General features: G+C 41.7%; 1 long non-coding RNA gene across 1 annotated transcript; it reads left to right on the top strand.

Moving 5' to 3' along the window:
- LOC128773844 (uncharacterized) lies at positions 1-25,026 on the top strand. The gene is made up of 3 exons (XR_008418304.1): positions 1-139; positions 7,550-7,615; positions 23,957-25,026. It is a non-coding gene; the product is annotated as an uncharacterized LOC128773844 (long non-coding RNA).
- Positions 25,027-25,968: the final 942 nt, after the last annotated feature.

Raw genomic sequence — 25,968 nt, 5'->3', positions numbered from 1 at the left:
TGCAAAGTCACATTACAAACAGTGAGAAGAGTGATAAACCTTAATTGCTGCTATTAGGTGAAGAGAAGAAAGACTTACTCCAGAATGGAGTAAAGCTCAGGATGTTCTACCAACTAAAGCTGAAGATAAGTTTATACCGGTAAGAATACATGCTTGTATGCTTTCTCTGGATAGGCTTTGTAATTCAGGTCTAGGGGTAAGTGGGAAGTTGGAGGGATTCTAGTTTGGAACACTGCAGGGCAGTGTGATAGAAGGCAAGATATACTGAATAGGAAAGGAAGTCGTGTCAGTACAACTGTGTGATGCAGCCATGAGCAACAGAAAATCTTTCCATATGTAATAGCTTAAGTAAGAGATTAGTTTTCTGATCCAACAAAAAATCCTGAAGAATGGATCTAGAGTCATGGTGTAACTCCAGTGTCGTCATTGTAACATCAATATATTGTTCTTCTTCATCCTTGTCACATGGCTTTGATCTTTGTGGGTGCAGTATAGCTGCTGAACAATTGCATCGTTACATCTGAGTTGCAGGCAGGAAGGAGGAGGGAGTCAAGGGCTTTCTCTTAACGAAGTTTTCTTCAGGAAGGGAAGCATTCCACTGTGACTTCCCATAACCTCTTTGGACATAATTGTATCACATTGCAACCCTTGTTGCAAAGGAGACCAGAAATTCAAGGTCTCAATTTTCCAAACTCTATTGGACAGGGAGGCTCAGGGAGGAGGGGTTTGATATTGAAGTGAACTTAAGGTAGAGTGTCTGCTACAGAAGTGAGATCAAGAAAGAGCTGACACACTGCAAGAAAGCGGAGAAACCAAAGGTAGAAACGTTCACCAAATTTGAATATCAGATATGGTGAAGATAAGAGAAGGTTAAGTGCTATTGGAGGTTAAAAATTGTGGGGTGAAGGAATTTAGGGAATGAGAGGTGATCATTGAAGAGCCCATGAGGGGAAATGTCCTTCAAATTCAGAAGGTTACAAAAATTAATGCTAGAAGGAATCTTCCATATGGATATTGACATTTCTCAAAGAAATGGACGGACTTGGGGCTTGAGTAAAGTACAAAGTTACTATTGCTAATAAAGAAAATAATATCTTTTTCTGTATATTACATCCGTAAAGAAAACAAGTTCTGTTGCACATGTTTATTTTTTTTCCAATATATGAAGTTTATTGTCAAATTGGTTTCCATACAACACCCAGTGCTCATCCCAAAAGGTGTCCTCCTCAATACCCATCCCCCACCCTCCCCTCCCTCCTACCCCCCATCAACCCTCAGTTTGTTCTCAGTTTTTAAGAGTCTCTTATGCTTTGGCTCTCTCCCACTCTAACCTCTTTTTTTTTTTTTCCTTCCCCTCCCCCATGGGTTTCTGTTAAGTTTCTCAGGATCCACATAAGAGTGAAACCATATGGTATCTGTCTTTCTCTGTATGGCTTATTTCACTTAGCATAACACTCTCCAGTTCCATCCATGTTGCTACAAAGGGCCATATTTCATTCTTTCTCATCTGTTGCACACGTTTAAAACCTGCAAGAAGTCAGGATGACTCCCAAGAAAATCAGACAGCAGGTTCAAGAGCAAGTTAATATTAACTGATCATGTCATTAGCTATTGCTCAAGATAATACCTTAAACAATAACCATCTATAATGTCTTGGAAGTCTCTTGATTGGCTTGGCGACCTGTGTTTTGCCAATGTGGGTGGTGTCAGTTTATTTCAGCTTACCTCCATTCATACATCTCTGGTCAGCTGTCTGGTCTAGGGCAGCCTCAACTGGGATGACAAGGCTCTGCTCCCTGTGCCCTCTCACCTTCCATCAGGTTAGCTGGGACTTACTCTCATATAGAAGAATGAGTCCAAGAGAGAAAGCAGAAGGATGCAAGGTTTCTTGCCACCTAGGCTCAGAATTAAAACAGTATCACTTTTTCTGCATTGTGTTGGCGAAAGCAAGTCTCAACTTGGCCCCCATTCAAAAGGTGGAGGAAAGGACTCCACCTCTTAATGGGAGGAGCCGAAATATCACAACGCAAAGGGCGTAGATACAGGAGGGGGAGAATCGGCGCCATTTTTGCGATCAATCTACCACATTGTTTGTTTCGTTGAGTCATTTATTGAAATTCATGACCATGATAAATCTGACTGTATCTACTTCCTGAAAATAAGCATAAATGCTTACAGCTTGACTAAGTGGCTTCTCTTAGATTACTTAGACAAGATGGCTTGAAATGGGAGTAGGTGGTAGTCATAAATATGAATGGCCATAAGCCACTTAGAAGTTTGAATAGTTCTTTTTTTTTCCAGGTTGAATTGCCAGCTCTAGTAGCTACTACACATACTGAAATCTTTTACCATTTCTCTCATCTCAGCAGCCATGTAATAATGTACAGACTCACCATTGAGTTTCTTGGCTCTCATGTGCCTAATTTATTAAGCCACTTGTTAGAACACTGGTGAAGCTCAGGCAGACAGTTATAGCTTTCTACCATTTCCACGAGAGTGCTGAGAGAGGGGAGAGAACTTTTTGTAAACCCAGTGATCCTTCACACGTCCGACACAAACAATATCAAACCTGGTGTTCTCGAAGCTGTGACTACCAAATGTTCTCCTGACTGTTCTCCAGTCAGAGCAAACACACGTCCATCTGTGTCAGCGCAGCTCATTCTCTCCCTTCCTCTTCCCCTCTCCTCTCGTCCCCTCTCCAAGTTAGCTCTGTGTGAACACAGGTTTAGGAAAGAGTAAAAGCAGAACACTGGCCTGCTTTCCCTGGATGAGTGAGTTTCTCTAACAATGACGCTTCCAAATGCCACAAAGAAGCTGTTGTCAGGTTGTGGGACCAGAGTGGGAACCCAACTCCCTCACCAATTGTTCTTTGATGCATCACTTCAGGAGCCATGAAACAGGGGAGATTTAAGAGCAGGAATAGCACTTCACAGAGTTCACTGAAACAATTTTTCCCTTGAAAGTCACTTTATTTTTGGTGGTACTTTCCATGCCAGTGTGTTTAAAATGTCACTGAATCAAGCTTTTTATTAACTTGTCAGTGTATCCAAAGTGTTCCACAGAACCTCCATGGGGGATTTTCTTGTCTTTTAAACCTACACATTGCCACATAGGCTTTCCTCCCTAATTAGCATTGACAGGTTCTCTTTAGTGGAACTGTCCCACTCTCAGAGTACAAGAGGGAACGTGTGGGTGGAAATAGATTTGGATCATTTGCTAGACATGGAAAGAGAAACCAACAGTGCTAATGGCATATGGCTGTGAAGGGAATATTGAACGAGTAAGTCCAGGGCAGTGAAGTCATACAAGTCAACAGTGGATTGAGGTAATAACACAGGCTGCTCATTTCAAGAGAACTGGAACATCTTGGATGCTCTGGGGACTGAGATTTTCCCCAACTCAGGGTCACATTACTGAGTCCACAACCTTAGTTCACATTGTGGAATCGGAGAGTGTTCTGTGGCTACTATTACTCAGTGTATGGAAGTCTCGGCTAGTCAGTTTCTTGGTGTCTGGGTGTTTCCCAGAACACACCTTCCTTGATTCCACTGATTTGTATGGCCCTGCACTCTGGATGCCCATTTGGTTTCCTGCCCTTTTCCCCACTCCAATGTACTTAAATTTTGAAGAGATCATGAAAAACCTTCATATTACTAGAAATTCATTCACTTAGCCTCAGGTAACATCCAAATTCATTTGATACCCACAGAAATAGGCTAGGAACCTGTTAGGTAGTTTTGGTAGAGTCAGCCCTATTCTTTTGCCCAGAAGACTCCCATCTTTGTAGCATGATTTGGAGATGTTAGACCCTGCCTACCACTCAGACATTTATATGAACAGCTTTCAAGCAGACCCCAGGTTCCTATGATTAGAGAATCATTTTGACCAGATCTAAGTTTAAAATAAAATCATCTGCAGTTTCCATTCAAATTCCATATTGTACCCAAACATGGTATTAAAAGTTAAGATCGGGTACTGTCAGGCCTCTGGTTTCAGCTTTAACATGTAAATAGCTTGGACATTGCCACTGTCATCCTTACGACAAGAAAAAGCTGAAATAAAAAATCAGTGATTTTTCTTGGACCCCTCAGAGAACTTAGGTTACAGGACAAACCACCACCCCCAGAGAGAGGTGAATCCAGAGTTACAGCCGAGATCTGTTTACCTAGAGCAGAAGTGGCTACAGCCGTAAACTCGTAGGAACACTTACATGGTAATTTTGAGGAACTGACAAGATGCTGAGTGTGGACCAGCAAGAAATTCCTGGGGATGCAGTCTTGTGGGGGCCCACACATTTTGGGGATTTATCTCCAAGAACTCCACCAGTTTCTCATGGTGAAGAGCTGAAGAAGATCCCCTGATAGCTCTGACAGTGAAAGGGGAAAGAGTAACCATTGTGAAATATGCCCAGAGTATTCTCTCTGTGACAAAGGCCTACTCTGCGAAGGGAATGACTTTACCAGAGTCTTCTCCCACTTTGAGGAAGGGCATTTCTCCTACTCCATTCCAATCTAGACTTCCTTTCTTACCTAAGAGGAGAAAAATAAAGCTAAGAAATGCTTGTGAAGGCCACAACCCAGGGACATAGGCCCATTAAAAGAACTGAGATTTCATCAAAAGCTTACAGAATGCTTTTGCTCGCCAACACCTTACTAGCACACCAACAGGGCTCCAGTATAATAATGGTGGATTGTAGCCGAAAGAGCAGCAAGGAGACTGTCTGAGGAGGAGTACTTACGGAAGCCCAAAGTCAACAGGGGAGGCAAAAACAAGGACACTGGAGGACTTTGAAGCCTCTAGCCCCTGCAGCTACAGCGAACATTAAACAGAGCCCAACTTCTAGCCAGATTAACACGAAACCTCACACAAAAGGCCTGTTTGCCAGAGTGCCTATTATCTAGATAGCACGTCTGGCTTTCAAGAAAAAATTCAAGCTATGTTACAAGGCAATAAAAATCACAGTCTGAAAAGACAAAACAAACGTCAGAGCCATACTTGGTTCTGACACAGATTTTTGAATTATCAGCCAGTGGGTTTAAAATAACTATGATTAATATGTTAAAGGCTATAACGGATAAAACAGACAACATACAAGAGCAGATGAGTAATTTGAGAGGTGGTAAGTCTAAGAAGGAGTAAAAAGAATGCTAGGAAAAAAAAGCATTGTAATAGAAATGAAAAATTCCTTTGATGGGCTTATCAATAGACTGGACATGGCCAAGGAAAGAATTATTGAGCTGGAACATAGGTCAGTAGAAACTTCCCAAACTGAAGTGCAGAGATAGCACACTGTTTGAAAACCTTCAGCAACATATAAAATAATAATTTTCACTATAATTATACTTACTAAGCAATTTAAGCAAATTATATTTACCAAGCAATTAAAACAAATTTTGAAGAAATACGAAATTGTGTAAGGATCATGCCTTCCGATTGAAAAACTGTATTGGTCCATAAAATGTTTCCATAACTTGATTACTCATAATGAACTAATTTCAAAAGAGGAGGAGGATTTCTAGCAAAGGTATTAATTAGTGTTTTATTTGAGACAACTGGAATTATTACGGAAGCAGCCTATGCATATTGCTTCAGTTGTTTTAGTAGAAACTAAATAACGATGGCTTTAACAAGAAGGAAGGTTTATTTCTCTTCCATATGAAAGTCCAAGCTGATAGAACAAAAGGATAAGGAAGCCCTGGTGAACAGAATTATCAAGAGACTCACATACCTTTCTTCCTGCTGTTCTACCCACCCCTTGGGTGTTTTCCTCATCTGCAGATTCAAAGGAGACTCATCATCACCATGTCTGTTTTAACCAATGGGTGAAAAAAGGGAATATGAAGTAGGGGCCAGGTATCTCCTTTGTATCCTAGAGATGCACACTGGCACATGGTAGCCACAACTAATTGAAAAGTGGAGGTTTCTAGCACTAAAAAGAAAAAGAAAGAATGAGTGCTGGATACATTTAGCAGTCCAGGCCACAATCCATTCTCTGGCCACCCAAGCATTCATGAATACCACTTTCTCCAGGGAAAAAAACACAGCCATGTGGTTACCTTATCTAACTCAAGACTCAGCATCCCTGGGTGATGCATAGTTCTTTTTTTTAAGTGTTATTTAAATTCCAGCTAGTTAACATACAGTGTCATATAAGTTTCAGGCATACAATATAGTGATTCAACACTTCAAGGTGATGCATAGTTCTGTTAGGTTTGCATGTAACTTCTCGTGTTCTGGTAACCTTCAGACAAATAATCAGCCTTGTCACCGTCCAATATAACATGGTGAGGAGGGATAGGATAACCACAGTTATAGCTTTTATTCTGGAAAGAGGAAGAATGGGAAGGACAAGACACTCTTCATCCATGGCAGTTACCAAATTCTGCTGCACAGATACTGTGGGAAGTTCCTGCCCGGGCAGTGGAGTGCCACCGGATTCTACTCTGGGAGTGACTCCCTTGTCTCTTATTCTGGAGGGCTACATTTGAAATGGGTATCAGAAAGTATACCCTTCCAGGGGGTTGCAAAATTCTTTATATCTCAACTTCTGCTGGTACATATTTGAGGGAGTAGGGGTTGTTTTAGTGTTTAAAGAGGTTTTGTCATAATTCTACCAAGAATGTCAGAAAAGTGCTAGTTTATTTGCTTTCAGTCAATTCCATGCAAAAGTAATCAAGGACAAGTAGTTCTTACATTCGCCAGCACTTTTGTTTACTAGCCTCTGTACTCAACCCTTGTCACCTTCCTCAATGATTTTTTCTTCTTCCTCAACATCATGGTGGTGGCTACCTTGAAGTTACTTGCAGCAGTGAGCTTGGGAGTGAAGGCAAAACCCTTAATCTGAACTTTCCTGCTAGTCTAGCTCCTATCGCCTGACAGAGAACAGTCACATGAGATGCTCGTGAGAAAGGCTTTAGAGCCACAGTCTCATCTCAATGGTGTTGGGAATACGGAAGCAGTTGTTACTCCAAAGGTACCAAACCTCCAATTATCCAATTTTCAATTTAGGTAGCAGACTACAGGCTGCAAGCATCTCTTGGTGGAACTGTATCTCCTTTCACCTTTGCAAATTGGTTAACCCTTGACTGTGTTCAGTTCTTGACTGTAGTACTCTGCTAAAAGAAGCCAAGGAAGACCAACAAAGTGAGTTTTGTTAACTGCTTTCCCATAAGCTACAAGCTCACTAGGCAAGTGGCGTGCCTTTTGATGCACTGACAACAGTTTTACCAAATGTTTGCTATGACATAACGGGGGTCACCATCTATCCAGACTGCGTTATCTGTTTACTGACTGCCTGCTGCCCGAAGTGCTAAGCAAATGGCACATATTACATATTCTGTTAAGTCAGCCCTGCTTCTGGTAGCAAATCCGGTGTTAGTTTGTTTGGGCACCTTAACAGAGATCAGATAACAATGATCTTTTGCAAGACAGACAATTTATTTCTCCCTCACAGAAAAGTCTGACCCGGGAGGTAGACTGAGGAATAGGGAAACTGCTCTAAAAAGTCATCCAGGGACCCAGATTTCTTCTTTCTTTTTTGTTTTACCAGCCCTTTGAATGGTGTCTTCATCTGTTTGGTTAAAAGTGACTTGAGGCGCCTGGGCGGCTCAGTCAGGTAAGTGTCCAACTCTTGATTTCGGCTCAGGTCATGATCTCCCAGTTCATGGGAGGGATCCCCACTTTGGGCTCGGTGCTGATAGCATGGAACCAGTTTAGGATCCTCTCTCTCTGCCCCTGTCCTGCTCACGCTCTCTCTCTCAAAAAATAAAAAGAAAAGAAAAGAAATTTTAAAAAACACTTAAAAAAAATAAGTGACTCACCACCGCTTAATCTGTATTCTGGACTGCAGAAACAGGGAAAGGGGAAGTGGAGGGCAAGAAGTTTCCTTTTAAGAATGTGACAAATATTTCACACATTTCTTTCATTGGGTGGTGTATGAGAGCTGTCTCACACAGCTTGTACCAGCTTGTGAGAGGCGATTGTTAAATCTTCAAGAATTTTGCAAGCTGGTGGCTAAACACAGCCGTTATTAAAAATTAAATTATATAAATTTACCATCGAACAAATTGTATTTTAAAAAGGCAAACATTCAAAGCTCTTCTTTGCTTAGCTATTTTACTACATTGTACTATTGTCTGTGCTATCGCTGCTATTTGAATCTATGTTACCTGTATGGCAGCAACGGTCTATAATGGTGCTACTGCTGATTTCTTCCCAACTCTGCATTCGGTGACCTTCTATCTTGAAATCAGATGTGGTGGGAGTGTTTACACCATAGACATCAGCAAATGCTGCACCTCAAGTCTCCTCTTCCCATACCCCGACCCCTGAGAGCTGGTGGTTCAAGATTTACTGACACATCGTTGCTTCCATTATATCTCTTTGGCCAGCATTTACTGACTTAGCCACACTAGCTGCGAGGGAAGCTAGGACGTGTAGTCTCTAGCTGGGTGGCCATAGGCCCAGCTATAACTCAGGGATTCTATTGCAAGGAAGGAGAGAATGAATATTGAAGGACAATAAGCATTCTCATGCTTTGATGTAGAAGAACTAGCTCTAGACAGGTTTTCAGGACTGAGATCCACTCTGTCACTGGTTCCTTAGTAGAGGTGGTAATAAACTCAAAAGAGAGATTTTAGTGCTTGTCTAGTTCACCATGAAGGATTTAGTGAAAATTAGCAATTTCAATTTATTGTAGAGACTGGGCACATGAAACAAGCCTCGCTGCACTGTGTCCAGTTCCTAGAAAATGCAAGACAATCTAGAAAAATATAAATAAATCTATAAATGTGCCGGAAAACAAGAAAATGAGCCCTTTTTACCTCCAGGAACGATGAGGAATCACTGAGGGGAAGAACAATGATACAGGATTTAAGAATGTACGTAAAGCCCAAAATATGCCCGGGTGAACTCTACCCTTGGCTCCACTTTTAAGGAAATCCAAATCAAAACAGTGAGTATACTCAGATAGAAAAGAAAGTCTGTACTTTTGATTTGCTAAGGAAATGGAATGTAGAGGTACCTAACCTCTGGTTCTCTTCCCTTCCTCAAAGCGGTTCCTTATAAAGGGCGAGTCTTGTTTCAAAGTTTTAAGTCTGGGGGCACCTGGGTGGCTCAGACGGTTGAGCATCCGACTTCGGCTCAGGTCATGATCTCACAGTCCCTGAGTTTGAGCCCCGTGTCGGGCTCTGTGCAGACAGCTCGGAGCCTGGAGCCTGCTTCAGATTCTGGGTCTCCCTCTCTCTGTGCCCCCACCTCAAAAATAAATAAACATTTTAAAAAATTAAAAAAAGTTTTAAGTCTGTAGGTATTTTTTTCTGCTGATATGCCAAACTCTATACTTTAGTCCTCAATGGAGACTCCTAAGGCAAGAAAAGATATGAGCACTGACTGGATGCAATGCTTGACTTGGGTATTTGTTTCCAGAGTGAATATCCATGCAAACTGTTTGCTTTTCCTACATTCAAGTATAATGAAGATGTTTGGACTATGTAATATGGTCAGAGATGTGTCTTGTGCATATATAAGTTATATTAAATGAGCATTCTATCCAAACATTTTATCTTTTAAATCATGTTAGAACCAAGAACAAAAAAAGCCAGAAGTAAAAATATTCCAGGGTGATGGATATTAAACTATTTACTTCCTCCTCATAAAGAAGAAAATAAAATAAAAATGGTGGGTGTCTGTTTTTAGCAGCATTTTCCACAGGAGATCAGAAAAGCCATTACAGGGTCATGAATGAATTATTGGTGTTTGATGATAAGAATGACTAGTGCTTCCATTGATTTAACACAGCTGGAAAAGGCTGTGCAGATAAACAATACTTGAGGATGTTGGACCTCTCAGTTCTGGCAGGAAAGAATATAAAATTATAAAGTTATTTTAATTTTTTTAATTTATTTTTTTATAAAATTATTTTTAAATGATGTATCTATTTCTCACTTTTTGATCATTGGACACCTTCTTGTAATAATATTGAGTCCCTACTATATGTCACATGCCACTAAATCTTAAACTAAGCACAAAGATGCCCTCAAGGCGCTTACAGTCTAGAGGGGAATAAGAGAAGGGCGCCTGGGTGGCTCAGTTGGTTGAGCATCTGAATTCAGCTCAGGTCATGATCTCGCAGTTCATGGGTTTGAGCCCCACATTGGGCTCTGTGCTGACAGCTCAGAGCCTGGAGCCTGCTTCAGATCCTCTCTCTCTTGTCTCTATCTGCTTGCACCCTTCCTCTCTCTCTCTCAAAAATAAATTAAAAAAAAACATTATAAATAATAGAGGGGAATAAAGGATATTTCAGCTCAAATTTTTGTAAAAATATTGAGGGCAAATACATATTGACTGTTCCATTTTTATTTTATTTTATTTTTTGTTTTTGAGTGAGCTCGTGAGTGTGAATTGGGGAGGGGCAGAGGGAGAGAGAGAGAGAAAATATTTTTTTAAATTGTTTTTAATGTTTATTTATTTTTGAGAGAGAGAGAGCATGAGCAGGGGAGGGGCAGGGAGAGAGGGAGACGCAGAATCTGAAGAAGTCTCCAGGCTCTGAGCTGTCAGCACAGAGCCAGACGCGGGGCTCGAACTCACAGACCGCAAGATCATGACCTGAGCCGAAGTCGGACACTGAACTGACTGAGCCACCCAGGTGCCCAGTAGAGAAAATCTTAAGCAGCCTCCACGCTTAGTGCGGAGCCTGACTTGGGGCTTCATCCCATGATCCTGGGGTCATGACCTGAGCTGAAGTCAAGAGTTGGACACTCAACTGACTGAGCCACCCAGGTGCCTCAACTGTTCCACTCTTAAAACAAGTGCTCTTTCTCAACAAGTTGGGAATGCCCAAGTTAGGAGATGTGTGGTAGTAGGCAGGAGACCTGTAATTCCTCAATTTCCTCAGCATTCAAAAAGCACAGCTTAAATGCCCTAGTTTAGAGGGAGAGATAAATCCTTTATAATAAGCCCACTTTTCCCCTAAAGAGGTTAAACTGGGAGAGGAAGGAGAGAGAACAGGACTGAGCTAATCATTTTCCACAGACACTTTGAATCTTGCTGTTGGCTATGACAGGATCCATTTTAGTGATGTATATGGATTCCCAGCTTTTCCTCCTCTCTCACCTTTTGAGAATCCCAGGTTGTTGGAGCATGGCCGCCACAGTATTAAGTGGAGAGAAGGATTAGACAAAGTGAAAACACTAAGTTGATTTACATAGGAAAGGGTAGAAAACTACTCCCAGAAGACAAGAGTAGTCTGGAAAGGCTGGAGATGTATATGAGAGGCCCTGGAGAGATTTCAGAGAGAGAGGGGGGAGCCAGGGGTGGGGGGTGAGGGGGAGTTACCATAAATGAATGAGCAGAGGAATGTCTCAAAGAGGACATGAGCGACGTCTCGCAGTGTGGTGAGGTATAGTTCCTCTTCACCACTCATGAACAGACGCCAGGAAATGCATATGTAGATTTACAAGGTGCTGTAGAGTGAGACGTGTGTTTTTGTGTGTCCGTTTTTTTGTTTCGGATGTCGTACCATGACACTGTGGGCCTTAAGCAAGGGGTAAGAATGGTCACACATTCACTGAAGATAAAGGGGAAAGGATTCTGTCCAGTTGGAAACACAATACCATTTTACTGTAGGCAAGAGCGAAGTCCTTAATATGTCTCCTCCTTTCCCCTTCTATTTTCACTTATCTGTCATTCCCCTGGCTCTAGAGGTGGGGGAGTGCAAAGTGCTGTGCACCAAGAATCAGTGGTTGGGAGTTGGAGTTCTTGGACCCACTCCTTAGGCCATGGGACAAGTCACTTCATCTTTTGGAGCTTCCATTTCCTCGTACGTCAAATGGGTGCGATGGCACTTGCTCTGCCTGTGTCCCAGTGTTGCGTGAGTTAAAGTGGGAAACCTCCCTGCAGAGTGTGATGGGCATGTAAGAGATGGCCTTCTTCGCTTCCTTTTCCTGAGGGCTTTGCTGTTATAGTCTTCTCTAACTTATTACTTGGTAATAAGTAATTACCTGCCCTTCCTTCCAACAGGTAGTTGCATCCTTATAGAGAGGACTTCTAAAGATTAAATATGCTCTGAAGCACGATGAAATGGTAGAATTTCAGCTCAAAACAAATAGTGCTGAGAGGTGGAAGTTGAGGCTATTTTTTATTTATTTTTAGTTTCTTTCTTTTTTGTTTTGTTTGTTTTTAGAGAGAGAGAGTATGAGTGGGGGAGAGGGGCAGAGGGAGAGAGAGAGAGTAAATCTTAAGCAGGTTCCATGCTCAGTGCGGAGCCCAGCTCAGGGCTTGATCCCACGACTCTGGGATCATGACTGAACGGAAATCAAGAGTCAGACACTCAACCAACTGAGCCACCCAGGCGCCCCATGGCTATTTTTCAAAGATATCACATAGGTAGCTGTCTTTCTCACTTGAGGACAAAACTAAACAGAGTACTTCAGTGTCTAATGTCTCCATTTCAAATTTAATTTTGCATTAAAGTATGGTACCAGTTTTCTAACCCCCACTCCTCTCAGTCCCCTAGTCCTGTTTTCAGCCTTATGTGACAAATTGACAGGCTTTCTCAGGATTTGACTTTCCAGAGCATTACTCTCAGTAGGTATAGAGAAAATTAACATTAGGTTGCTTAAGTTATGTCTCTGCCACCTAATACTGGACTATTTACTGGAATTGAAACAGAAGATTAAATTTAGATGAAAATAAGTAGCATAATTTAATAATTCCCACCCACCCCCCGACTTAAAAGTTCATGCTCATGGACTGGATTGAACAGTCCACTTTTATACTGGAAATGCCATTTTTGAAACAAGAATAGCTCACATTGGACCTTCTAAGACAAAATAATGTCATAATTGAGGGGAACGGGAATGGGGAAATTTCTGAGAAAAAAAGTCCAGGAATACAAAACATAAGGTGTAGTGGGAATTACAAGAAGGTCTATCTTTTTATAGTTTTCTAGCCTTCAAAAATGAGAATGTATGACTTTAAAAACCATGAGACAACTAATTCCATTAAAAATTAAATACGAGAAACATATCTACTTATATAATTTGCAGAGTTCACTGATGCTCCTAGGATTACTGGAACAATAACTGGCTTTACTAACTGGGCCACTTCCTTAATTTTCTGGATGAAGTCATTGAGGTCAGGGAGGTCTGGTGCCTTGCCCAAGCTAAGCTCCCACAGAGTACGTTGGCAGATCTGGACATGGAATTCGGTTTTCCTAGTGTCTTATCCAACGTGTATTCCACTCACTTGTCCATCTTTTTTTTCAAGCACGGGACTTAATTGTTATGCCGCTGGTAACCATTTACTATGGGGACATCTGGTGATCCCCCATTGGACATCTGGCGTCCACAATTCTAAGTCTGTATTTGAGCAAATGGAACAGAAGGAACAAAGTGAGGGATTCTCTCACTATTTTTAGGAGAATATCTGGATGGTATCCATGATCTCTCCTTAACCCACAGAAAATGCACAGGGTCCACTTGTCCATCTTCATAGGCTATAAAGGCAGGAGATGTGGCAGGCTCTTTGTTACTTTTCAAAAATGTTGTTAAATATAGCTATATTTTGCAATTCAAACTATCCTGCACAGTGATAAATGCTTCTCTACTATAAATAAATGTCAAGATAGAAGATAGGAAGGCAGGGTATGGGGCAACTGTCTCGCTAGCCTATGTGTGCCATGTGCCCTGGGAGTGTTACTGGAAACTCAGCCTAGAGACTCTTCCTCTAACCCTTTCAAAGCTCATTCTGTGTTTTGTTTTGTTTTTAGTAGGCCTCATGCCAAGTGCAGACCCCAATGCTGGGCTTGAACTCACGACCCTGAGATCAAGACCTGAGCTGAGATCAACAGTCAGTCACTCGGGGCGCCTGGGTGGCTCAGTCGATTGGGTGTCTGACTTTAGCTCGGGTCATAATCTCGCAGTTGGTGGGTTTGGGCCCTGTGTTGGGCTCTGTGCTGGCAGTTCGGAGCCTGGAGCCTGCTTCGGATTCTGTGTCTCCCTCTCTCTCTGCCCCTCCCTGGCTCACGCTCTGCGTTTCTCTCTGTCTCTCAAAAATAAATAAAAATGTTTACAAATTACAAAACAAGAGTCACTTGACCGACTGAGCCACCCAGGCGCCCCTCATTCTGTGTGCTTTTATGTATTTTTTAAATTTATTTTTATTAAGTGTTTTTATTTCTTCTGGAAGAAAGAGTGCAAGTGGGGGAGGGGCAGAGAACGAGGGAGAGAGAGAGTTCCAAGCAGGCTGCGCACTGTCAGCGCAGAGCCTGATGCGGGGCTCAAACTCACAAACTGTGAGATCATGACCTGAGCTGAAATCAAGTTATTAACCGCTCAACCGACTGAGCCACCCAGATGCCCCCTGTGTGCTTTTAATACTCATTTATAATTCCCTTCTTGATTAAGATTTTGAAGACTGAAATCTAGAAATTGCCAAATCAACCCACCCAAAGCAACACAGCCAGCAAAAGGGCAGATCTGGGCTTGAAGTCAGCTCTGACCCTCTAACATGATACTGTAACCACTTGGATTCTAAGGTCTTAGAAAGAAAAAAGAACGGCTCCCCTGCTCTTATCCCATAGTGGCTTTCTTTAGTTTTCAGAAGCAATGATACCATAAAGAGGGAGGCCTCGGGGAGTGAAAATCTCCAATCGGACACTTGATCGCAAGGATTGTGGGTTCCCCTAAAAGGCCTGGAGTTATAAGCAGGACTGAGGAGGACATATCCTGCTGCTTTTGTGAATGCTGCATCAGGGGAAACTTCGATGCCGTTCGATGTTCAAGGAAAAACATCAGACTGGTGGAGGATAATTAAGCAGCAGCCGGGATTACTGAGCAGACTCTGCAAGTAATGGGGCTATTTCTGTGTTGGTAACAGGAACCGTAAGCGGCCTGAGAATGCTCCCTGTGGATTGCTGAGGTATCATCAAGCTCCACAGGACTTCAGTTCGCAGCGTTTGGCTTGTTGCAGATTGTTTAGTGGAAGTATGCTTCTTTATCATAAAAATCCCTTGTGATGTGGGGTAGCCCAGGCACTTCCAGGTTTGGGAGTTGGTGCCAGCCTACTGAGTAGCTCAGTGGAGACAATTCTCTCTAGGGTCATACCAAAACAAACAAAAACCCAAAAAACAACAAACAAAGAAAAGAAAGGAAAAGTTAAGTCAATTCGTTTACAACAGATATTACTAAATCTAGAGATATTTTTAGATGTTACATAGGCTTTTCATAACAAGGTCATATGAAGCCAAGTACCTCCTGGATATGGCATGGGCTTGTATTAGGGGATAATCATACAAAGAGTGTTTATTAGAAATATTGAAAAGCAAAGTGCAATTTGCCTAATAATAGCCTACCCAGTGGAAAAGAATTGCTTAAACTTCTCTTGGGTGCTTTAATCTCAGTTCTGACAAAATGAAAGCCTGTTGTCAATTTAACAGTTCCTTGGTTTTTAGCTGAAAGAAAATCGAAATGGAGTGCTGCTAATGCTTGAGGTAAATGTGCAGCCTTGCAGGACTGGAATTAACTTGTTTTCCAAATACATAAAAATATATCATAATTATACTTCATTGAGATTTTTTTCCTGCATTGTTTTATCTTCATTATGTTTCACTGTTGCCTGCCTGATATCACCAGACCTGTTGTTTGTATATTGGCCTTGCCACTCTTAGAGAAAATTAAATGGGAATCACATGTCCTCTTAAGTTTTGGGTTTTTATTTTGCTCTGTGTAACAATCATCCAAACTAGAATTAAAATGGTCAAAAGACTTAAATAGGCATTTCTCCAAAGAAGATATGCTCATGACCAATAAGCACATGAACAGACACTCATCACTAATCATTAGGGAAATGCTGGGGCGTCTGGGTGGCTCAATCAGTTAAGTGGCCAACTACGGCTCAGGTCATGATCTCACGGCTCGTGAGTTTGACCCCCGCATTGGGTCCTGTGCTGACAGCTCAGAGCCTGGAGCCTGCTTCAGATTCTGTGTCTCCCTCTCTCTCTGCCCTGCCCCTCCCCGCCCTCAAAAATAAATAAACATTAAAAATATTTTTAAAAAATTGAAACCAATCATTGGGGAAGTGTTAATCAAAACCATGATGAGATACCACCTCACATTCACTAGGATGGCTACAATTGAAAAAAAAACATAATAACAAGTGCTGATGAGGATGTGGAGAAATTGGAACCCTCAAAGGTTGGTTAAACATACAGTTACCATATGATCCAGCCATTCTACTCCTGGGTATATACCCAAGAAGAATAAAAACGTATGTCCACACAAAGACTTGTATATAAATGTTCATAGGTGCTTTATTCATAGCAGTCAAAAAATGTAAACAACTAAAATGTCCATCAGGTGATAAATGGACAAATAAATTGTGGTATGTCCCTATCAAGGAACATTATTAGGCAAAGCAAAATACCGTTGACCCTTGAGCAACATGGATTTGTTGCATGGGTGCACTTATATGCATATTTTTTTCCTATAAATACAGTGCAGTACTGTAGATGCATTTTCTCTTATAATTTTCTTAATAAAATTTTCTTTTCTCTAGTTTACTTTATTGTAAGAATACAGCATATAGTGCGTATAACATACAAAATATATGTCGATTGTGTTTGTGTTGTCGGTAAGACTGCCGGTCAACAGTAGGCTATTGACTACCTTTCGACTCCCCCCAAACCTAAGTTTTGGGGGAGTCAAAAGTTACATGCAGATTTTCAATTGTGTAGGGGTTGGTGCCCCTAAACCCCAGACTGTTGAAGGGTCAACTGTAAATGAATAAAGTACTGACACATGTTACAACGTGTGTCGTAAACCTTGAAAACATTATGCTAAGTGAAAGAAGCCAGACACAAAAGACCACGCACTGAATGATTTCATTTATGAAATGTCCAATATAGGCAATTCTGTAGGGACAGAAAGAGATTATTGGTTGTTTATAACTGGAGGATTGGGGGAAAGTGGGAAGTGAGTGCTGATGGTTATGGGGTTTCTTTTCGGAGTGATGAAAATGTTCTAAAATTGATAGTGGGGATTACTGTACAACCCTGTACACTTTAAATGGGTGAATTGCATGGTATGTAAACATATCTCATATATATTGGATATTTATATGCATATATACATGTGTGTATGTACTTGAATAATCCAAAGAACTTCCTATGGGTATATATTTTGAGGCAAATATCACAGGTTTACTTATTTTTTTTTAAGTTATGTATTTATTTTGAGAGAGAGAGAGAGAGAGAGAGAGAGAGAGTGGGGGAGGGGAAGAGAGAGAGGGAGAGAAGACGATCCCAAGCAGGCTCTGCACTGTCAGCGCAGAGCCTGATACAGGGCTGGAGCTCACGATCCATGAGCTCATGACCTGAGCCAAAATCAAGAGTCAGACGCTTAATCGACCGAGCCACCCTGGCACCTCTCATAGGTCTACTTATAAGGAGAATGACATTATTCTCTTTATCCCTTGTGGGCCTGTTGACAACACTCGGCAGCTTTCTGCCAGCATCATCTTACACTTTCTGGGCATGTGATAGATGCAGGGGAAAGGAAATCTCAGAGTGAGGAATGTCTAGGGGGAAACGTCTGCATGCTAAACTTCCCCCCAATTCGTCTCTTTCATCTCTTTGGAGAAGTAGAAAGTGAGTGAGGTATATGAAGCAACTTCTGTCGTGGTTTAATCCAACAGCTGTACTCGAGCGCCTTAATCAGCATTGCAGTGAGGCAGGAACTGTGGGGAGACACAGACATAAGGGACAGGGGGATTCTTCTCTAACCAGTCAACAGTACAGGAGTGGATGGAAGTCAACTATTGATCTGAGAGCTAAATGTAATACAAGCCCGAGATACACCAGGAGTCTGAGTACCGCAACAAAGCATAGGTTGCCCTCAGGCTAGATAAATAACAGCAAAAGGGCATAATTCTATTTGGTAAATGCAAAGCACATGGCATCGGAGCCAGTCACATGTTAAAGCAGTTCCTGAAACATACTGATTGTCAGTGCGTGTCAAAGCTTTTATTCAAGCTTATAGCAAGAAAAGGTGAAGAATCTTTCTGGAATGGGATTCTCTAAATTATTGTTTGAAGTATAACATACATACAGTTAAGTACATCACTCTTAAGTGTACAGCTTGATGAATTTTTAGTTGTGTAGCCGCAATCCAGATTGTGGTACAGAACATTCCCACCACCAGAGAAATCTCCCTCATGCCTCTTCCCCATCAACACTGCTTTATCTTATGTAGGCCACCACTGATGAATCTTGTCTGCTCTTGAACTTCATGTAAATGAAATTATATTATAGGTTTTCTTTTGTGCCGGGCCTTCTTTTGCTCTACCAAAAAATGCCTATGAGCTTCATCCATGCTTTTTTTGTGGAGCAAGAGTTGATTCATTTTTACTGCTGCGTGGTATCCCATTGTATGAATAAGCCACAGTTTACCTGTCTGTTTAGGTGTTCTTGGACACTAGAATTGTTTCTGGTGCTCCACGATTAGAAATAATGCAGTTGTGGGCGTGCCTGGCTGGCTCAGTCGGAAGAACATGTGACTCTTGATAGACTATCAAGACTATAGATGTGACTCTTGGTAGTTAGTTTGAGCCCCTCATTGGTTTTAGAGAGTAGAGATGACTTAAAATTAATTAATCAATGAATTTTAAAAAAGCAAAGAATGCAGTTGTGACCCTTCTTGTATGAGGTTTTTGGTGGAATGTGCACTACTTTCTCTTAGGTACACGCCCGGGAGTGGAGTTGCTGGGTCACAGGGTTTGCACAAGCATGGTTTTTGGAGATAATGCCAGAAAGTTTTCCCAAGTGGTTGTACACATTTCCACTCCTCCCAGCAATGAATGAGAGTACCACTGGGAGAGATTTTGTAATAGGGTGAGCGTGTGGTTAGATCCTGATGTTAAACTAGGTAGTAGAAAGAAGATCTGGCTCTAGGATACAGACAAGAAAGATGGTTGGCCGTGCGGTTAATGTATTGTGAGCATACATTTCACTTCCAAGATAGGGCTCTAAATCTCGTCGACACTTATCAGAAAAGTGCCCAAACATTTTTATCAGAGATATAAATACTTTCCAGGAGAGGTTGTTAGTAACATCCTCAATAAGTTCTGCCCCAGTCCACCTTTGCTAAGGTTTGAGAACATTTTTGTTCCCATAGACCTAAGTTCAATGCCAGGTATGCCGTTTAGTAATTCTATGACTTTTGGCAAAATAACTTCTTAAACTCTTTGTGCCTTTGTTTCCTTAGCTGTTGGATGGGGACAAGAATATCTACCACAGAGGACTAGTCTAGGGTTTTCATGCCCAGCATAGAGCAAGCTTTCAATGAATTCTAGCTTTCCCCACTCCCTCATTCCCTCCCTCTCTTTCTTCCTTTTTTTTTCTCTTCCTTCCTTTCTTTTTCTTGGAGAGGTCAAGTGAATTTATAATAGTAGTGACAACATTGTGCCTTTATAATATCCTAAACAAAAATGTCCAGGGTGATACTGAGGAAAATGAGAGGGTGGAAGATGGTTGGAGAAGAGAAAGGAATAAAAAATGTTGAAGGGCAAGAAATCATGTCCCCATCCTAAAAATAAAGTTCTCCATAATATGCCTGCCATGGGACTGGGGACGTGGCCAGCAGAATAGAACACCTGATATTCTGAAAATTAAAGCTCACTGTCTATATCAGTATTAAGCACACACATATGCACACTAGAAAACAGACTGATTCAGCCTTAATGGCAATGAACTGCCATCAGATTTGCACTGTACTGAAAATATGTCCATATGAAAGTATATCAAAATTAAAATCTCATTTGCATATATAATATCAGTTAGAGCAAATGTTCATTGCATGATAATGCTCCCTCCAGGAGAGGCCATTAGGTTGATTTGCATTCATTTAAATGTTCAGGCGGATGTTGATTTTGTCTGTGCAATTGCTAGGGTAGTTTATTGTGCTACTAAAACAGTTACAAAATTGCATAGAAGCTAGCTGTAACATACAAATGTGGTAACTGATGGGCAGACTGTAATGAAAACTTCTCAGGTAGAGGCACCTGGGTGGCTCAGTCAGTTAAGCATCTGACTTTGGCTCAGACCATGATCTCCTGGTCCGTGGGTTCGAGCCTCACATTGGGTTCTGTGCCTGCTAAAGATTCTGTGTCTCCCTTTTTCTGTGCCTCTCCCCTGCTCGTGCTCTGTCTCTCTCAAAAATAAATAAGACATTTAAAAAAATCAAACTTCTCCCAGAAATAGACACCCTTTCTTCAGTGTGAGCAAAGAAACTGAAACTAATTTCCTGACACAAATCTCCCCCGCCCCTTGCACCACCACCCCCAACCATGTCATGCTTGTGGCAGGAATTCATGAATGAATGGCAAGTCATTTTTACAAGAAGCAAAATAAATAAGTTACATGCTATGTTAGAAGATGCAGTAGATTGCAAGCATGGCCACAAATACCTCCCATCCCTGTTTGAGCACGCTTTTACCATGTTATTTTGTGGTATGGCTTTGCAGCTCTTCTTACCAAGAATTGGAATCTATTTCTCAACCTCTTAAAAAATCTAGGCTGGCCATGTGACTTGCTTTGGCCAATCAGACATTAGCAAAGAAGACACACAAGCCAGGTTTGAAAAGTGCTAGCTCACTGCAGCTTACTCCCTAACTGCTCTTTGAACCATGAGACCACTATGGGAATGAATCAAAGAAAGACTGCTAGAGGATGAGAAAGCTACATGGAAGAGATCAGAGGTTTCTGAGCCTGCCAACCACGAGAAATGTGAACGGGGCCATTCTGGATCATTCAGCCATCAGCTGACCTGCCAGCTGAGCACAGATGCACGCGCTAATCCAGAAGAGATCAGCTGAATCAGTTTAGGATAGAAGACCTGCCCAGCCAACCCTCAATATCATGTGCTAAATAAAACGGCTGTTGTTTTAAGCCGCTAAGTTTGTAGTGTTTTGTTATGCAGAAGTAGCTAACTGGTACTGAAGGTTATAAATACTTCAGAGAAAAATAGAGCAGAGAACAAGAGAGTAGAAGTGTTCATGTGTATGGGTTTGTGTGTGTATGGGGGTGGTGGGAATGACTTGTGATGTTAAATAATTTTGTCAGGGAAGGCTTCGCTGAGCAGATGACATTTGAGTAAACATTTGAAGTAGAGAAGTGATTCTTGTGGTTGAGAGATGAGAATAGCAAGTAGGAAGTTCCTGATGCATAGTGTGTCTGGCTTTTTTGAAGAAAAGCAAGGTCAACTGTAGGAGATGAGGGCAAAGAGGTCACAGGAGGCCAAATATTCTATGAAGTTCCCTATTCAAATCTAGGAAGAGGATTCTAATATATAGGAGGTGGTGCCCCAAAGGCTTGCCGTGTCTCATATGAGACCATGCTAATCAATCAGCCCAGAGGTAAAAAAACTAACACAAGCTGAGCCAATCAGTTTCTTCCTCCTGGAAATGTGAAACTTGGGATACAGAGACCCAGAGGTTGGGAGATGTTAGAGTTCAAGTCACCTTCCTGTCTGAACTTGAGGCCCAGGATCCACAGCCAGTACTAGCTGTTGAATTTCTGGAGCTGGCCTGCTTCTTTTCCATTTGAGGCTCGGGAGCTAAACTTGGTTTTGAGCCTTTGGAATACCCCTGAAGGATTACAATGCATTGGCTCTTACACTCTATCTTTTTTTTTTTTTCAATAAAGCAAAGTTAATTTCGGTTGCTTGCAAATAAAAGAGCCTTAACTAATATAATCATCTGTGATTTCTTTCTTGTTGCTTAATATATGCCTTCTCTTCTGAAATGGATTATTCATTTCTTAGAGACAAGAATAATTTCTTCAATTTATTTTGTATCCTTCCTCTACCCAGCTGTGCTTATAGGACAAGATAATGACAGCTAAGCATTCATTCAGTGTCTATAATGTGTCAAGCACTGTGCTAAGTGCTTATATAAATTATCTTATTTAAACTTCACAGTAACTCACGAACAATTTCTCTGATGATCTCCATTTCTACCCAGAGGAAACAGATGCCAGAGAGGTGACATGGCTGATAAATGGTTAAGTGCGGATTCAAACCTGGGCAGTTCCAGTGCAGAGCCCACATTCTTTCAGGACCCAGCCCTTAGCATGTACTTGTGTATGGATTCATTGAAGAGTACTGAGTATCCACAAAATCACCTCCTGGGATAATCAACTGGACTTCACCTTCCAGGCAGGGCTTCTGCCAAGTCCATTCACTGTGGGTAGAGAGGCTTCATTCTAGGAACTCACTCTCAATGACAGGCTAGGTGGTATGATGTACACACTCCAGAAAACCATTCCTGCTCAGAAAGTGTTCCTTATCCCAGGGCACCTGGGCAGCTCAATTGGTTAAGCGTCCAACTTCAGCTCAGGTCATGACCTCATGGTCTACGGATTCAAGCCCCTTGTCGGGCTCTGTGCTGACAGCTTGGAGCCTGGAACCTGCTTCAGATTCTGTGTCTCCTTCTCTCTCTGCCACTCTGCCTCTCATGCTCTGTCTCTCTCTGTCTCACAAAAATAAATAAAAGGTTAAAAAGAATTTAAAAAAAAGTGTTCCTTAGCCCATCAGGGCCAGACATGACATAAAGGGTCACATTTGGGGTTAAAATTCTTGTTAAGATGGAAATAAGTTATGCAAATGTGAGTGTGTATAACATGACATGAATTCATTAATGCACATCAGTACATACTAATTTACCAAGGGGCGGAAAAACACCCCTGGGAGGGCAGGGCCTGTGTCTACTCATCACTGCATCTCAAGTGCCTCATGCCCTGCCTGTCACACAGTAGGTACTCAACTGAAAAATGTCCAAATGAATGGGATGAAAGAAAAGAGTTAGACATCAGAGAATCAGCGTCTAGCTGGGATAGTTCAGATACATGCAATGACCCACTCTTGATGGCTGTATATGCATCTTACTATATGAGTTTTACAATTCTTTTGATTTGCAGGGGTTTCTGTGTTGTAGATTTGCTGTGAGCTTAGATGAGGCCACTCCCCTGTGTTTTAGAGGTAGGTCTCCCAGGAAGGATGGCATAACAGTTTGAGTTAACGATCCAGACTGTCACAGAGGAATGATCACAGCCATGTAGAACAGCCATGATCACATCCTTTGACTCTGGTTTGAGGGCAGAACAGACATCCATTGGATCAGCCATAGGGATCTGGAAGGCGGATGAGAAACCAGTGCAGAGAAGTTGTCTGGTGCAATGGGGAAGAACACTGGGGCAGAATGGTTCAGTGACTCCAATTCCTTCTCCTTTCCTGTCCAGATGCTCTTAACCATGTAACTGCAGTACCCTCCCTGGATGGGGTGAACTCCCCTGTCCCTTAACTTTAAGTTCAGCCTAAGGACTTTATTGGGCCAATGGGATGAGGTAGAAATGATGCCGTGCCGGTTCTCAGCCTAACAAGAGACTTTGCATGTTTCCCCTTGTGTCTTACCTTTCTACTAACCATAAAGAGAGTGTGCCACGCCAGCGCCAGCTTTGTAGTTCCAGATGGTAACAGGCTCAACAGAGTAGAGTCACCTCCAACCGAGCTCAGCCTAAATCAGCTGACTCTCATCTAATCCACAGATACATGAGAGTAAATGATTCTGGTTTTAAGCCACTGACTTTTGGGGCAGCGGTTTGTGACAAAGTCTAATTGATACCAGCACCTTACTTGTGAAAAATAGAACTCTCTGGCTCTTTTGCTAACTGGCTATGTGACCATGGACAAAGTATTTAAACTTTCTGAGCCTCGGTTTCCTCAACAGTAGAGTGGGCATGATAACACCTACCTTATCTTTTAGGGCTGCTAAGAGGAATATCAAAGATACACGTAAAGATCGTAATAAATAAATAATAGAATCATGCTTTTTCTTACTGGAGATAATTGATTCTCTCTACAATACTTCTTATGTGCTTTTTTTTTTCTTTCTTGGTGTGTCATAGGGTTCTCATTTAAAATTCCACATTGTCTCAACTGTTCTACCCCGTGACAAAGTTTTAATGAGGAAACACGGGGCCTCTGGGGCCCATGATGTTGGTGGGAGCAGCTGGCAGATTGAAAGAACTTCAAGAGGAATGATGAAACTCAAGTGAACAAAATCAGTACCTCCCCACTTGATGGTTTTTCTCTGGTGTTTGGTTTACTGAGAAACCATTCCCTGCTACCTAGAGGGAGGATATGGAACCACCTTAAACGACGCAGCTGTCCTTCATCTCCTGGCCGCCCTTGGTAGGAAAGGCCTAGAGTTGCACCAGAAGATAAAAGGAAGTACAGGGAGATCAAATATCACCAGTCATCCTAACCTGAGACCTCCCAACCCCAACAGTACTACATTCAGTAGGCTGGAAATGCAGAATTGCCCAATCCTTAGACCCAGACAATCCAGCCACCAGCTACTGCTCCGCCTCTGAGCTTACAACACATTCTCTCTCCCCACCTCATTTTCCATTTAATTATGTGCTGCCCCATGACACCAATGTGCTACTCCATAATTAAGAGCATGTTATTTCAGTGCCATGCGGTTTCATTGTAATTTTACTTTTCACGCTTTTTCTTTTATGTTGGGTACTGATAGGAATAGAATATTTCCATGACCAAACAGATTTACAGATTTACAGTCAGCTTGTGAGAGTTTAATGTCAAGATATTATAGAACTACCTATCAGGGAAGAAATGGTTCAGTGGAATCAGACTTAATGATTAATCGGGCTTTTCAGATTTAAAACAAAAATCAAGGAACACATCAAGCAGATTTTGCATAATTTACAGGTATTAGTAAGTACATAGGAGAATCCTTATTGCATAATATTCATTATTTGTTCTATTTTTTTAGGGAGGGGGGAGGGAGAGAGCATGAGCATGGGAGGCACAGAGAGAGAAAGAGGAAGAGAGATAATCCTAAGCAAGCTTCATGCTCAGCATGGAACAATTAACGTGATTCATCACATCATTAAAAGAAAGGACAAGAACCATTTGATCCTCTCAACAGATGCAGAGAAAGCCTTTGACAAAATACAGCATCCTTTCTTTTATTTTTTTTTAAATTTTTTTTTAACGTTTATTTATTTTTGAGACAGAGAGAGACAGAGCATGAATGGGGGAGGGTCAGAGAGAGGGAGACACAGAATCCGAAACAGGCTCCAGGCTCTGAGCTGTCAGCACAGAGCCCGACGCGGGGCTCAAACTCACGGACCGTGAGATCATGACCTGAGCCGAAGTCGGCCGCTTAACCGACTGAGCCACCCAGGCGCCCCCAGCATCCTTTCTTCATAAAAACCCTCAAGAAAGTAGGGATAGAAGGAGCATACCTCGAGATGATAAAAGCCATATACGAGCGACTCAATGCTAATATCATCCACAATGGGGAAAAACTGAGAGCTTTCCCCTAAAGGTCAGGAACAAGACAGGGATGTCCACTCTCGCCACTGTTATTCAACATAGTAGTGGAAGTCTTAGCCTCTGCAATCAGACAACACAAAGAAATAAAAGGCATCCAAATCGGCCAGGAGGAGGGCAAACTTTCACTCTTCGCAGATGACACGATACTCTATATGGAAAACCCAGAAGATTCCACCAAAAAACTGCTAGAACTGATTCATGAACTCAGCAAAGTTGCAGGATATAAAATCAATGCACAGAAATCGGTTGCATTCCTATACACCAACAATGAAGTGACAGAAAGAGAAATCAAGGAATCGATCCCATTTACAGTGGCACCAAAAACCATAAAATACCTAGGAATAAATCTAACCAAAGATGTGAAAAATCTATACACTGAAAACTATAGAAAGCTTATGAAAGAAATTGAAGAAGACACAAAACAATGGAAAAAGATTCCATGCTCCTGGATAGGAAGAACAAATATTGTTAAAATGTCGATACTACCCAAAGCAATCTACATATTCAATGCAATCCCTATCAAAGTAACACCAGCATTCTTCACAGAGCTAGAACA

Source organism: Panthera pardus, unplaced genomic scaffold (genome assembly GCF_024362965.1).
Source record: "Panthera pardus isolate Hobbes unplaced genomic scaffold, ASM2436296v1 HiC_scaffold_27, whole genome shotgun sequence".
In the NCBI taxonomy this organism is placed as follows: Eukaryota; Metazoa; Chordata; class Mammalia; order Carnivora; family Felidae; genus Panthera; species Panthera pardus.
The sequence above is the reverse complement of the archived record's forward strand: the minus strand, read 5'-3'. Positions and strand labels throughout refer to the sequence as shown.